Genomic DNA, 14,576 nt, shown 5'->3' on the forward strand with positions numbered 1-14,576 from the left:
TCAGGTCATCAGATGGATGACTGTACCTCTCAGAATCACCTATTACCATCACCTGACACCTATTCTAAGTTGCACTGGTTGTTATTCAGGTAGCAGACTGGGCTGCTTTACTCAGCTCTGCTCTCTCTGCAACATGTCTTTCCTTTTAAGTCTGTAGAGGTGTAAAGCAGGTCTGTAAGAACACCTCAGGCTTTGGGGAAAGACTTCCTCCTGCTGGGCTTTGTTGTTGCCAACCTCCACTCTCCTGTTATTCCTCTCCCCCTCCTGCCCCACACCAATTGCCTCGGACAGTGATCAAAAAATCTTAGCAAGTGTGGATTCCCAGAAGAGCATTTCATGTCAGTGCTGACACGGGCAGATGGTACTGTGATAGTTGTATCTGAGCTGCCAAGGTATATAACCTTGGTATACACCAAGGTACGTAGCATTGGTATCAGCAGTGACACACTGGGAGTGCCTTTGTAAGCATTTCAACTTTGTATGTGAAAATTTATAGGAGCAGGACTATAGAGAAAGGGTGAAGAAAAGGGATAATAACATTTATATGGATTCTATTTAAAATATCACTTAAGAGTTGTAAGGAATATGGAACTGGAAATAACCAGCACTGTCATAACTGAAATTGAACGTAACTCAAGCGCCCGACCACGCGTTAAAGTTGAATCTCGGGCCCTTGCTTCGCCACGGGCGGCCCCAGGCAGCTGCACAACCAGACCGCACCCCCCAGCTCTCGCGAGAAGGTCTGAGACGAGGGGCGTTGCCAGGGCAATGGCGACTACGCCCCCGCCCCCTGCCTAGGAACAGCCTCCGGGAGGGCGGGGCAGGGCCAGCAGGGCGTGCGCACTGGTGTGGTGAGGCGCGGGAGCTGGGCAGAAGGAGTTGGCGGGCAGTGCGGTTGGCTACTCGTGTACCGCGGTGTCCGTCTGGCAGAGAGCCCGCTCCAAAGAGGCTGTGGCGACCCAGACGCAGGGCCTGCCCAGAGAAGTGGTTGTTCAGGCCTCTAGCTGCAGGGAGCGCCTGAGCCTGCCGCTGCCGGGGGAGGGCAGCGGAGGTGAGGAGACTGAGGAGCATCAGGCCGTGTGAGCAGGAGATTGCCTGGTGGAGTGCCATGGTGTGCCAGGGGACCGGGGAGATGCCCCCCAGAGGGTGGTGGAGCCTCTGCCCTTTTGTTGTCGGGCAGAGGGAGGGGACCAAAAAGACAGGAGAGTTGGAAGCGAGACCCACATTGGTTTCTTGGGCAACCCCCCTCCCTACCTCGCTTTCCCAGGTGTCCCTCCATAACAGGTTTGAGGCCCTGGATCTTAAAGGAGGGGCTGGTGAGGATTTGGTGGAAGGCCTGCCTATGAGATCATGTAGAAAGATGCAGCTGACACCATGCCTCAAGAAATGAAAGACACAGACATGATCTATCTTGATTTCAGTAAAGTATAAGTATTTGCCCCAGCATCCTCACAGGTAAGCTGAGGAAGTGTGGTCTGGATGATCGGGTAGTGGGGTTGGCTGTGAAGTGGATGAAGGGGAGAAGCCAGAGCGTTGTGGTCAATGGGACGGAGTCAAGTTGGAGGCCTGTAACTAGTGGAGTCCCTCAAGGGTCAGTACTGGGACCAGTGTTGTTCAATACATTCATCAATTACTTGGATGAGTTAATGGAGTGTGTTGTCAGCAAGTTTGCTGATGACCCTAAACTGTGAAGAGTGGCTGACATGCTGGAAGGTTGTGCTGCTGTCCAGCAAGACTTAGGCTGGAGAGTTGGGTGGGGAGAAATTTAATAAAATTTAACAATGGCGAGTGCAGAGTCCTGCATTTGGGCAAGTGTACAGTCATGCATTTGGGCAAGAACAGCTCCAGGTACCAGTGTAAGTTGAGGACTGACCTGTTGGAGAGCGTCGGGGAAAGGGACCTAGGGGTCCCAGTGGACAGCAGGATGACCATGAGCCAGCACTGTGCCCTTGTGGCCAAGAAGGCCAATGGCATCCTGGGGTGTATTAGAAAGGGGTGTGGATAGTAGGTTGAGAGAGGTTCTCCTTCACCTCTACTCTGCCCTGGTGAGATCGCATCTAGAATATTATGGCCCCTCAGTTCAAGAAGGACAGGAAACTGCTTGAGAGATGGCAGCGCAGAGCCATGAGGATGATAAAGGGAGTGGAGCATCTCCCTTATGGGGAAAGGCTGAGGGAGCTGGGTCTGTTTAGCTTGGAGAAGAGGAAACTGAGGGGTAACCTTATTAATGTTTATAAATATGTAAAGGGTGAGTGTCAGGAGGATGGAGCCAAGCTCTTCTCGGTGGTGACATCTAATGATAGTACAAGGGGCAATGGGTGCAAGCTGGAACATAGGAGGTGCAACATGAGACAAAACTTTTTCACAGTGAGGGTGACAGAGCACTGGAACAGGCTGCCCAGGGAGGTTGTGGAGTCTCCTTTTCTGGAGACATTCAAAATGCGTCTGGGTGCATTCCTGTGTGACATGATTTAGGTGTTCCTGTTCCGGCAGGGGGATTGGACTAAATGATCTTTCAAGGTCCATTCCAATCCCTAACATTCTGTAATTCTGTCGTTCTGTTTAATGAACGATTTATGAGAAAGTCACATATGTTACCCACCAATCTGTGTTTAGAACCAGGATTTAATAAGGCCAGTGTGCAAAATGGAACACTGCATAAGCAGTAACAAGACAACAGTCTACTAGTAGTAGAAGGAAACCCAGCCCCTAATCAATTCTTTTTTACTTTGTCTTTCATTAAAAATGGGTCTGCTGATGGCTGGCAAAATTAAACATCTTCACAACTGGTCCAGAACTGGGAAAGAATAGGCTATAGAAGACTTGAATGTTTTCACATTGGTGGCACCTAATGAAATTAACCTTGTATAAAATAACTACATAAAACAATCTTAAAGATATTAATGGACAACTTTTTTGTTTGTTTGTTTTTGTTTACTTCTGTTTAAGACTAGGACTATACAGTTACTGCCCAGACTGCCTTGCTGTCTCTCCCAACCCTGAGTATCTTTCCTCAACCAGTCCAACATTTTTCTGTCCATCAAAGCAGGTGTTATGACCAAGCTGGCACCTCTTACAGAAATCTGCTTTCCTTGTATTTTGAGAAAAATGATGAAAACTGTAATTCTGTTATTAATGTAAGGGGGTAAAGATGTTGTTACTACTTTTCCACTCCTTTTCTTTGTTTAAAAAAAATAAATAAAAATTGCCTCTCACAACCTTCAACATTAACAGGACAGCTTTGTACCATTAAGAATTCTTGCCTGATAGAGAGACTCATTTAAATATGTCATAGTTTTATTCAAAATATGTGTTTTACTTTCATTACATTCTAGTACCTCATCAAACATACAGTCAGCATATGCTTTCTACTGAATTTGTCTCCAATCTAAGTTGCTATACTGAAACCCAAAACCTTAAGTATTTAAAATTTTGTAATTATTATATACCTGAGTCCACTTTTCCCAGAAAAACTAGCACACAGCCAGTTTGACCTGTTTTTCAGGGGCTGTGTAGTGGGTTTACGTGGCAAGGTTTTGGTAGCAGGGGGGCCATAGGAGTGACTTCTGTGAGAGGGATCTAGAAGCTGCCCCATGTTTGGTAAGGGCCCCACTGCTGACCAGAGCTGAGCCAATAAGTGATGCTGTTTGCACCTGTGAGAGCATATTTAAGACAGGAAAAAAATAAAATAAAAGCCACTGCTACACAGCAGCTGGGAGAGTGAGAGGAGTGAGGAACAGCTTTGCAGGCACCAATGTCAGTGAAGAAGGAGGGGGAGAGGTGCTCCAGGCGCCAGAGCAGAAGTCCCCTGCGGCCTGTGGTGAGGACCATGGTGAAGCAGGATGTCCCCCTGCAGCCCATGGAGTACCATGGTGGAGCTGGGGTCCACACTGCAGCCCATGGAGGAGACCACAGTGGAGCAGGTGGACCTGAACTGATGGAGACTGTGGCCTGTGGAAGACCCCTGCCGGAGCAGATTCCAGGCCGGACCTGTAGTTTGTCGAGAGGAGACCACGCAGGAGCAGGTGACCTGGCAGGAGCTGCTGCCCATGGGGGACCTAGGTTGGAGCAGTTTGCTCCCGAGGGATGGACCCTGTGGTACGGATCCATATCTGGAGCAGTTCTTGAAGAGCTGCTGCCTGTGGGAAGCCCACACGGGATCAGTTCAGCAGGGACTGTATCCTGTGGGAGGGACCCCACAGCACAGGGGATGAGAGTGACCGAAAAGGAGCAGCAGAGAAGAAGTGCAATAGGGGGACAACTGTTCCAAGTAAACAAAACCAATCAAATTGTTTTACTTTGTTTTGTTTTTTTTGAAGGAAATATGTCACTGAGGTTGACAAAAATCTCTCAACCTTTGCCAAAAAGAAAGGAGCTTGCAGGGAATAAGCGGGTCCAAAAGTCCCTTTCCTGAACGGTTAGGTGGTAGAAAATTCAACTATGCTTGCATGAAAAAGTCTGTCAGTTCTCTAAGATGGAATAGCAGATGTGTTTTGCTTCTTGTCGCACAGTAAAGCAAAGACTTTGCCAAGATATTTTAGGAAAGCTGAAAAGCTTTTTTAAAAAGTAGGTAGGCTTTCTTTCTTTTTTTTTAAAAAAAAAAAAAGTAAATAATTAAAAAGTTAAAGCATGCCAATGAAGAAAACGAGTAACAAGTGAAGTTACACAGATTAGCACAGCAATTTAGAGGAATAATTACTTGAAATTGTGGTAGGCCTTACAAATAAGCTTTTGATGTGGCAGTAATGGAGAAGGCAAAGCAGCATTGAAATCCAAATTCCAAATGCAGGAATTGATGTCTGCATATTTAAGTAAGTGCAGAAAAGACCTACATAACTGTTTAGTCTAGAAACTGCATAAAATGGCTCAAAATAAAAATGTTAGAATAAATGATTTCTATTACTAAAGGCATGAAATTATTGTTTTACAGTATGAGACTAGTTCTGCATGTAGATAATACGTGGTACTAAAGAGCAGTTAATTTATCATCATTGATTGGATGCTAGAACCAGATAAAGAGCTATCAGCTTAGTACTTGGAGAAATTAAAGGTTTCTGAAGTATATCATTTTGGGCAAAATCCTTGAACTTTATAATTTTAAACTTCATGGATTTAAAAATCTGTACAGCCGTCTCTGGTCATACTACTTTTCCTGTTCTTTGAAGTCTAGTTTTTTAATTTTTTTATATATTTTTTTTAAATAACAAGACAAGGTCTTGATCTGTGCTTCCATCTACATGGTGATCTCTTGTTTGTTTCCTTTGTTTTGTTTGCCAAGAGTTCATTTACCAATTATTTTTAAGTTCTGGAACCAGTCTGACCTTGTTATAGTTGCTGAAGTGAGTCAGTACACTGCCATCTTCCTAACTACTGAACTGTTTACACCTTTCCCATTCTTCCTTACCAACTGATCTGTGACACTTAAAAGACCACTGTATTATAGACTGCCCACAGATTTTAACTTACACTGTTCAGTTGATGTAATGTCAGCAGCTTAAGAGTTATAACATGCAGGAGGGCTGTGGCCCAAGCCTAGAAAGCTACCAAGAAACCCCACAAGCAACCCCTGTCCCAGGCAAAGAGACCAGTCCTGTGAGTCTGCCCAAGAGACGTGCACCCTGACCCAAACTGCCCAACTTCCTTGGGCAGCATGTGGACTTTGCACTATGCTGCAGGTAGCATTGCCCACTGAAATGGAAAAATAAAACAAAATGCCTATTCAGGAGAATAAGCTAAAGTAACAAAGGACATCTTGAAAAAAAGACTAGATGCACCAAAGCCTTGAACTGGAAATTGAACTTCAAGTTAAGTTTCACTCAGATAATGTGGGTTGTGGAGGAGCACTCTTTACCCACAGCTCTAGGGAGCTTACATCAATTTGTAATACTATTACGGGTTGGAAGCTTTTGTTTCCTTATATCCTTAGTCTGAAACTACAAATGAAAAGCAGAAGACTAAGAAGGAAACTAAGAAATAGGTCTGTGAACCACGATTATTCTTGAAAGGCACAGATGGCCTCTTTGGATTGCTTCTGGGTACCTAAGAACAAGAGACATCCTGAAGATACCATCAATAAGGGCAAAAACAAGGAATTGTAACAGTAATTTATCATCAGAAAAGGAAAAAAAAGAATGTCTGGGAAAAGTAAAATTTTGTTTGAAAGAACAGGAAACACCATTGTCTATTGGTTGTCTCACATTAAGCAGAAATCAGCAGCATCTATTGGCTGCTCTACAAGGTGGTGTCCTATGCTCTCTTACTGTCTCTGTGACACAAAAATGTCTTGCTTCCTACCAAAAATTGAGAGTTCTCTCCAAGAACTTCCTCTGCGGCCCAAACTTTTCTTTCCTACAGAATTTCCTTAACAAATTGAACCTTCACTGGAGATGCTTGGCCAACTCCAAACATGCAGATCATCTTCAAACTGAGATGTCGTTCATTATTTATTCAGTCTCACTTCTGGGGATTGGGCTCTTCAGTGATCAGTTTTCTTAACTGGACTGTTTTGAGATTGATTTTCTTAATTAGATATTTTTGTGGTTGGTTTGACACCACCACCACACACACACTTACGGGATTGGTTTGGTGCATTTTGTACCAGTACCTTTTTTGACGTATATACACATAACCTGTCATAAGTATAGTCTTGATAAGTGTAACCTATGTATAGCCATTGTTATAGTATTGATATGTTTGTCATGAGTAATAATTACATTCACTGACATAATATTGATAAATTGGTTGAACCTATAATGCTAATCTATATTTATTGTTGTATTACTCATTTTTATGACATTTAATTGCCTTCCTACTTCCTCTAATTCCCGCTATTAGTGCTATTCTCTTAAAGCTATTACCAGTACTACCAAGAAGCATGTTATATATGTGTGTGTGTGTGTGTGCTCTCCGTTTTAATCATAGTATATTTGTTAGTGGTGGTTTGTGGTAATTATAATAAATAGAAATTTATGAAAATGAAGCCTCTGTGTCCTTGTATATTATGAAATCCTACAAACCCATTGCTGTGATCTCTATATTATGACAAACCCCAAAGCTATTTTTAAGATTTTTGACACCATGACAACAGTGTAAAAGCAGAGTATGAGGTCTCTTTTCCCTGTGCTTCCAGTTTGGGTAAATAGCAAGCTGCTATTGCCCTTGTGCTGCACTTGTTCTGAAACCTGACAGGCAGTCTGCAACCAAAGCTCTGAAGAGCCCTTAACGGCACCTGTCATACTCCAGAACCGAACAAGGCTCTGGAGAAGGGATATAAGATCTGCATTTTGAAGTAAGTGATAACATTATTCTCCCAAATCATATAGAACTGTAACTACCAGAGGCAGGAAGCTTCAGGCTACCCTGGCAATTGCACAGTTGCTAACAAGAGTAAATATGCTAAAGATTAAAGGCAGAATGAAGACTTGAACATATTAAAAAATATTTGTGACCAGAATATATTAAGAAAAATGCCAGATTGACAAACGTTTTTTAAATTCTCAGAGGTAAAGTTGGACAGAGAACCGAACAAACATCTCCATTATAAGAAAATTTGAAGTTATCTTAAGAATTAAATAAGAATTAATTAAGATAATTATCTTTTCTTATTCTCAAGATGCCCATTCCACAGAATCAAGTGATTTTGCTGTAATAAATTTGTGATGATAGAAGCAGTTTGGCTGTTAAATGTATTTGCATCATTATGAAATTGAATATCAGACAATATTCAAAGAATACTTCATTCACCTCAGAACAAGAGCTCTGTCTTCAAGGATGGCAAGAAAAGGTCAATAACTTTCTGAATGACTTTAAATTTAGACATTTTTATGAAAAAAAATACTTGAATCACTGATATTTATTTATTTATTTTGCATTCCTTTAAAGTACAACCTCTGTTAAAAAATCTGGAAGGTTATCTCCAGAATTAATATTTGAATTTATCTGTAAGAGTCTTTAAATTTGGCAACACTGTAGCAGCTGAAGAATTACAGACTTATGATGAGTTACAAAAGTGCATATATGGCTTCTGGGGTCCTACCAGATCATGAAAACTATTTTGTTTCATGAGATCTATTTTGTTCTATGAGAAGATAGTCTTCCCATAAATGTATAAAAACTGCTGAATGGTGGACATCAGAAAATTGAAAAGCTGTATCAGGATTAAAAAAGAAAAATAAATTAACAAATATATTTAGAAACAAAACAAGTGTCAGAAGCTATAAGCATTGAACACTTTCAATATGACTGCCAAACTAACTCTTTTACCATTTAATCAATCATGGTCATTTTGAAAAATAAAAATGAAACACAGATGTTGGCCTATTATTGGAATTGTGCATGGCTTCTGAAGCCTGCATGCAATGCTAGTGAACAACAGTCAGAAAGATGAATAGAACTGACTGCTAAGATGATATGGAGAATAAATTATTCAAAATGAGACTGAAGAGAGGTCAACGATGCCAAGATGTCCTTGCACAGCAATACTAAGATAGAACCTGATTAACTGATCTCTATAAACATTTCTGATAACTGTTTAACTATGAAAGAAGAACTGTTAAGGCTCACAGACGAAATCAAGTCAAGAGCATAGCCTGTTTAAATTGACCATGAAGTGTGGAATCACATTGGTTAGAAGGCATCTCAAGAGGTGATCTTGACAAATTACCTAAAAGCATGCGTTACTAAAAGCATGCCCATTTACAACAAGTTGCTCAGGACCTTGTCTAGCTGAGTTTTTAATGAAGAGTCTAAGATATTTCTGGGCAAACTCTGCCTGTGTTTTACCATCCTTATGGTAAAAAATATTTTATATATATCTAGTAATTATTTCTTGTGTTTCAGCTTGTGTCTGTTTCTCTCCATCCTTCTACACTGGACTCTAGCTCTGTCTTACCTATACCCTCTGATTAGTTTACTTGTGGACAGCAGTAAGATCTCTCCTGTCTGTTTTTGAGGCTGAACAAATCCAGTGCTCTTACCTCTCCATGTAGGTCTTGTCATCCCACCTCCTGACCAACTTGGTGGTCCTCTGTTTGACTTAGTCCAGCCAGGTCTTTCTAGTACTGGAGAGCCCACAGCTGGATCCCTTACTAGAAAAACCACAAGTGCTGAAGGTTTGCTCTCAAAGAAAGCAATCACTTCTCTCGACCTGCTCTCTACGTGATTATCATACAGCACAGTAGGCGGCTGGCTGCCTTTGCCACAAGGGTGCGCTGCTAGCTCATGCTCAACTTTCTGCCCACCAGGACCATCCTTGCCCCCACGTCTTTTTATATATGGCTGCTTTCTAGAAAACGGTTCTCAGCTTGCATAGTTGCACGGGATAATTCCATTCCATCCCAGATGCAGGACTTTGCCTATATTTATGCTGACTACTAGAAATTTCTCATAGTCAGAACTGGAAAAAAAATGAGAGAATCACGAAATAAACATTTTGTAGATTTCCTATGGGGTTTTATCAGCTACTTTTAAGCTATATTTCTTATTTAATATTTAGATGTCAGCTAACAGGTAAGATATAGCACACCTTAAATACCTAATAAAATTACCAGAAATAAACATTAATTAACAAGTTCATTGATATTTCAGTGGCATTAATCTAATACCTATTTAATTACTGCCTACTTCAAAAGAAAATAATTAGAGTGGCATAAACTTTTGATAGACACTTCCTAAGCAATCACACAGACATACTTAATTTGAAATTTACCTGGCGGCTATTTATTTGACACCAACATACAGATTTTAAGCACCAGCCTAAATCAGTGCTTATCTCAGGGGTTACTGCACTGACCTAAGATTTTAATTTAACACTTCCTGAAACAGCATTTATTAATATCTATGAAGAATACCTAGCTTACTGGGTAAGCAGTAAATTCTGAAATTCCCTAAATTACTTGATAAAGATGACAAACTATCTAGGCACTCTGAATGGAAAGTACCATTGTATTGATTGACAGGCAACTATACATTGCATTTAACCACACATTTTCACCATAGTCTTTTATTTGCTACCAGAATTTATGATTATTAAAAGATGCTCCCTAACAAAACATGTAACCCTACTCTACGTACAGATTTTTGAAACAGAGGCATCCCTTTGGTTCCCATCTATTATAAAAAGTGCCCTAATAATACAAGTTTTTCTTTCCAGTGGTTATTAGTTTTGCTTCTTTCAAGTCCTTACAAATGAAGCCCTCTAGACCTCCAACTAGAATAAATTTTCAACATTTTCAGAGAACAAATGGGGATACAGCAAAAAGACTGGTCTTTGGAATAAGCACACATTAGATCCAGTGGGAAGCTGAATCATTTACTAGGTGGCAATTCCTGAACATGGTTTCACAGAAAATAAAGAGGTGAGGTGTAAGCAAAGCAGCTCCCCACAATATACACTTTTTAAAAAATCATGAGAAAAATTATGGTAGGATAAAGGTATTTCCCTTCTATCATTACATTAAATGTTAGTGTTTGCATAGTGTTTTGAAATCCTCTCCTGCAAGTACTATAATTAATTTGAATTGAGTTTTAGTATTAATACCTAACATGCATCTTAATTAATTTTCAAAGACAAAGAAATGATTCAAGATTTTGGAGGCAAGGTTAGGCAGGTGGTTGCTTCTGTTAGCCTCATGGTACAAAAGGTCAACAGTGCTTGCCAAAAGCACTGGCTCACAATTTCCTTGTTGTGTGGAGTTTCTTCCACTCTTTTTCCAGGAAGATCCCCATACTGGCATGTCCCCATCTGCCTGAGAGGCCAGGCTGTCAGGAGGGAGAAAACTGCAGGAAACCCCCTGTGCTTCAGGAGTGCTGAGGTGCAAACACCCCGCTTGGCTGCACACATAATCCAGAAGAAAGCAGGGTGTTCCCTGTGTGCCTTTGCAGTCTGCTCTTGTGGGTTGAATGATGATGATGATACTGAATGATGATGATGATGTTGAATAATGATGACGATGATGATGGTGGTGGTGATTATGATAATAATAATAAATTTGTTGCTTTATTTATTTATTTATTTTAATATTTTTTGTTTTTCTGTGTGTGTTACTGGCTGCTGCCAGCAAAGAGCGGCCATGCCGCTCTCACCATGCTGCCGCTCCACATGGCAGAGGGATGGGCACGGGTGAGGAGCCATGAAGATGGCTCACCTGCTTGTGCTATGAGGTTTATTGTAGCCACCAGGCCTGCACCACCACAAGCTTGCCCAGGAGAACCCAACAGCCTGGCCACTTCCCTGTCACCTCTGCAGCGAAGGGATGTGAGCACGCTGCCCTTCTCTCCAGGCGTGGTACACAGCCCCGTGCTAAGGAGCTCACAATAATCATGTGACGAATGAAAATAAAAGCCCCAGCCACTCTTCCTATATCACCCCTCCCACTTCCCCCCTCTGAAGGAAACCACTTCCTAAGTGTATTTGAAGACCAGCACAGTCTCTCACTTGTGCGTGTTTACATCAGTAAACAAAATCTGCGGGTCTGGTCAGCTTGAAGCACAAACAGACGCCTCCTTCTTCAAGCACTTATTATGTTATCTGTTAAGAAACAGATAAACACTATAGCTTTGCAGTATATAACCAGGGAGAGGATGATGGATATATCTTTGAAGGTGATGCGCTCACAGCAGTGGTATAGCATTAGCAAATGGCTTTATCTGCTGTTACCCAAAGGCATCCCATTGGTAGGAGACTTATTGGATGTGCTGAAATTCCCCAATAAACCCCCACACAGCCTCCTCCGGGGATGGACTAGGTGTTGCTCCATCAGTATGCAGCACCGCAGCCAGCAGGTCAGAAAAACACGCACCAGCAGGAGAGAAAATAGATGAAAAGCAGTGGGAACATAGTAAATGCTTACACATTCTGTAAAGAAATTTCCCTTTGCTGAGGTTCCCTTTAGTCTGTGGGGTCATGACAAGACCTAAAATATTCTGAGGTAAGACTGAGGCTGGTCTGCTTACCCAGAAATGAAAGAAAGAAATGAAGACTCCCCTGGGAGGGAGAGGCATTATTTGTGATGGGGGGTACAAATCCAAGAAATGTGACAATAGGCAGAGAGTGGGAACCCTAAAATCTTCCAGATGCTTCATAATCCATAAAGCTGCTGTGAAAATGATCTTTCTGGTTCTCCAGTTTTTTATGCATCCCTAGTGTTGAGCAGTGTTCTAGACGCTCCACCCTGCAAACAAGCAAATATTCCCTGTAGTCAGTAGTACAAGGCTGTAGATGTTCTGAGGCAGAGGTGGCAGCAGCCTGCAATTATTCTTGTTTTGCTTAGCTGTTAGCACTGGAGTACCAGCTTCTCTAGGGAGCAGCATGTTACAAGGAGACAGAAAACAGCCATAGATTTTGTGAGATATGTCTGAGTTATAGAAGATACCCCACAGGATTCCCTGCAGGATCTGGTGTGCTCCTCAGATATGCACAAACAGACACTCAGCTTTCCTTAGACAGCATTCTCTGTAAGGTCTGAGCAAAAGACCTGCTAAAAGAGGATGTTAAAAGCACTCAAATCCTTCCCTGTCAACCCACATGTGTGTTAGAAACAGCAGGAAAGGGATGAATTAGCTATTTAAACAACCATGTTAAGTCAGACCTAATTAGAGCCAATCTTGGGCAGTAAGTGCACACAGAAAAAGAAGAGGTTTTGTGGAAGAAGAGCAAGAGAGGCCAGCCTACTATTAACTGCATCTTGTTTAGCTGTGTTACTGCAACTAACCCCATTCAAATATTTAATTGGCATCTTGGTTTAAAATCCAAGATGGCAACTCCACGACAGATTTGTTCTCAATCTGAGTTATTCATTATTCTCTCCTTCTTGAAAGGAGATTGCATGAAAATTAAAACTCATCTGTGATGAGTTTTACCACCCAGATATGGCATTGCCCAGCTGTGGAGTGAGGAAGAGAGGGTGGTGGAACATCTCATCTGAAGTGCTGTGAAGATGTTGGCCTGGAAAAAGATGAAGGTTTCTGAGAAGATTGTCCTCCTGACAAGTGCTGTGCTGTGTCAGCTGCCCCCTCTGGGTTCCTGCCCTCCTGACTCTAGTTTTCAGCTTTTCAACAGACAGATCTGTCAACAACATGAGTTTTGAGGGCTGTGATCAGAAGTAAATCTATTTTCAGATCTTGCCAAGAAAACCCTCAGAAATCCAAGTATTTCCATACAGAGGAGAATACAAGGAGAAGGTACTCTTTTTTAATTTCTCCAGAGGTTCTCTGACTTTTATCGGAGAGGGAAAAAAATTAGACAATGAGCTTTCCTGTAGGTGTCTCTGGAGACAAGACTTGGTTTAATCATCATGCCTGGGCAAACTAATATTCACTAACACATTCAAAATTGCTCTGTAGAATGGTTGCACTTACAGGACTGTCTCCTGGCAGACAAGGGGATCTGAGGCACCTCCACCCAACTGCCCCAGGGAGAGGTGTGAACTGGAGCAGCCTGGGATCTTGAGTTCTCAATGTCCCTTTTCTTCTTGGTCAGGAAGCTTCCCTAAACTCCTGGAGTTCCCTCGGTATGGGAAGCGATGCTCAGTGTGGCTTTGGTTTATGTATTTGCATAAGGCAGGAGAAACATGATAGTTCAGTAAAAAATTTTAGTCTGAGGTTCCCAACTGCACTCCACTGCCTGTGCCTATGACAGAGCCATCTGCGTGGTACCCAGCTGGGGGAGGTGGCAGCATTGGGGTTTGCCCACACAGACTTAAAGAAGGTGCAGAGATGATTTAAGCACATTGGCTGCATGTAGCTTGCAGGGGTTGGGGGATCACCTGAAAATTACCCAAGTGCTGTCACTCACTGGTTAAGCCTTCTCCAGCCCCCCCAGACTGTGGATTAGGCACCAGCTGTGTCCTTACTATGTCATGGTTTGTGCAGTTGTGCCATGACCACCCAGCTGTTCCCTTTTCTGGAAGAAGATTTGAAGTTTCTGTCACTTTCAGCTGAATTTCCCAGAGAAGTAAATGTTTCATCAGTTTCAGTTCTTTAAGGTTGTTGAAAATCATTAGATGGATAGAGGTGACAGGGAAAAATCAGCAGAGTCTGTTTGACATCTGCCAACCACCTGAGCATCGTTGGCATGGCCCCTGGCCAGTTCCAGCATGTGTAGTCTTGTGATGGAAAGGGAAGAGACACAGAAGGGGCAGAACATCTGGGCAGGATATGGAGGGGGATGTGAGGGCATGGGACTGCATCACACAAGGGGTCAGAGGGAAGGCAAGGAACCAGACTTTGCTAGTCCTTTTGGGAAAACTAGAAAAAAGACCATAGATCTTCAAAAGTCACCTGGACATGGTCCTGCTCTGGGTGTCCCTGCTTGAGCAGGAGGTTGGAGCAGATGGTCTCCAGAGGTCCTTTTGCACCTCATCCTTTCTGTGATTCTGTGACTATAAACACATTTCTATCAAGAAGGGAGATTGTATAGTGCTGGGATATACTTTTCTGCTGCTGTAGTGTTAGCATTATCAAACCACAGCAGGGTCTGAAGCTTCTAAGGCAGATGGAGGTGGCAATGGACTGGGTGCTGGTCTTTGCCCTGAGATCTTTCACTCTGCAGAGACCTAAGGGATGGAAACCCTTTCCTG

General features: G+C 42.4%; 1 long non-coding RNA gene across 1 annotated transcript; it reads left to right on the forward strand.

The window, feature by feature from the left end:
• The first annotated feature begins 2,350 nt into the window (after nt 1-2,350).
• LOC118161226 lies at nt 2,351-13,978 on the forward strand. The gene is made up of 3 exons (XR_004747906.1): nt 2,351-2,552; nt 3,906-3,914; nt 13,968-13,978. It is a non-coding gene; the product is annotated as an uncharacterized LOC118161226 (long non-coding RNA).
• The last annotated feature ends 598 nt before the right edge of the window (nt 13,979-14,576 follow it).

This window comes from Oxyura jamaicensis, chromosome 2 (genome assembly GCF_011077185.1).
Source record: "Oxyura jamaicensis isolate SHBP4307 breed ruddy duck chromosome 2, BPBGC_Ojam_1.0, whole genome shotgun sequence".
In the NCBI taxonomy this organism is placed as follows: Eukaryota; Metazoa; Chordata; class Aves; order Anseriformes; family Anatidae; genus Oxyura; species Oxyura jamaicensis.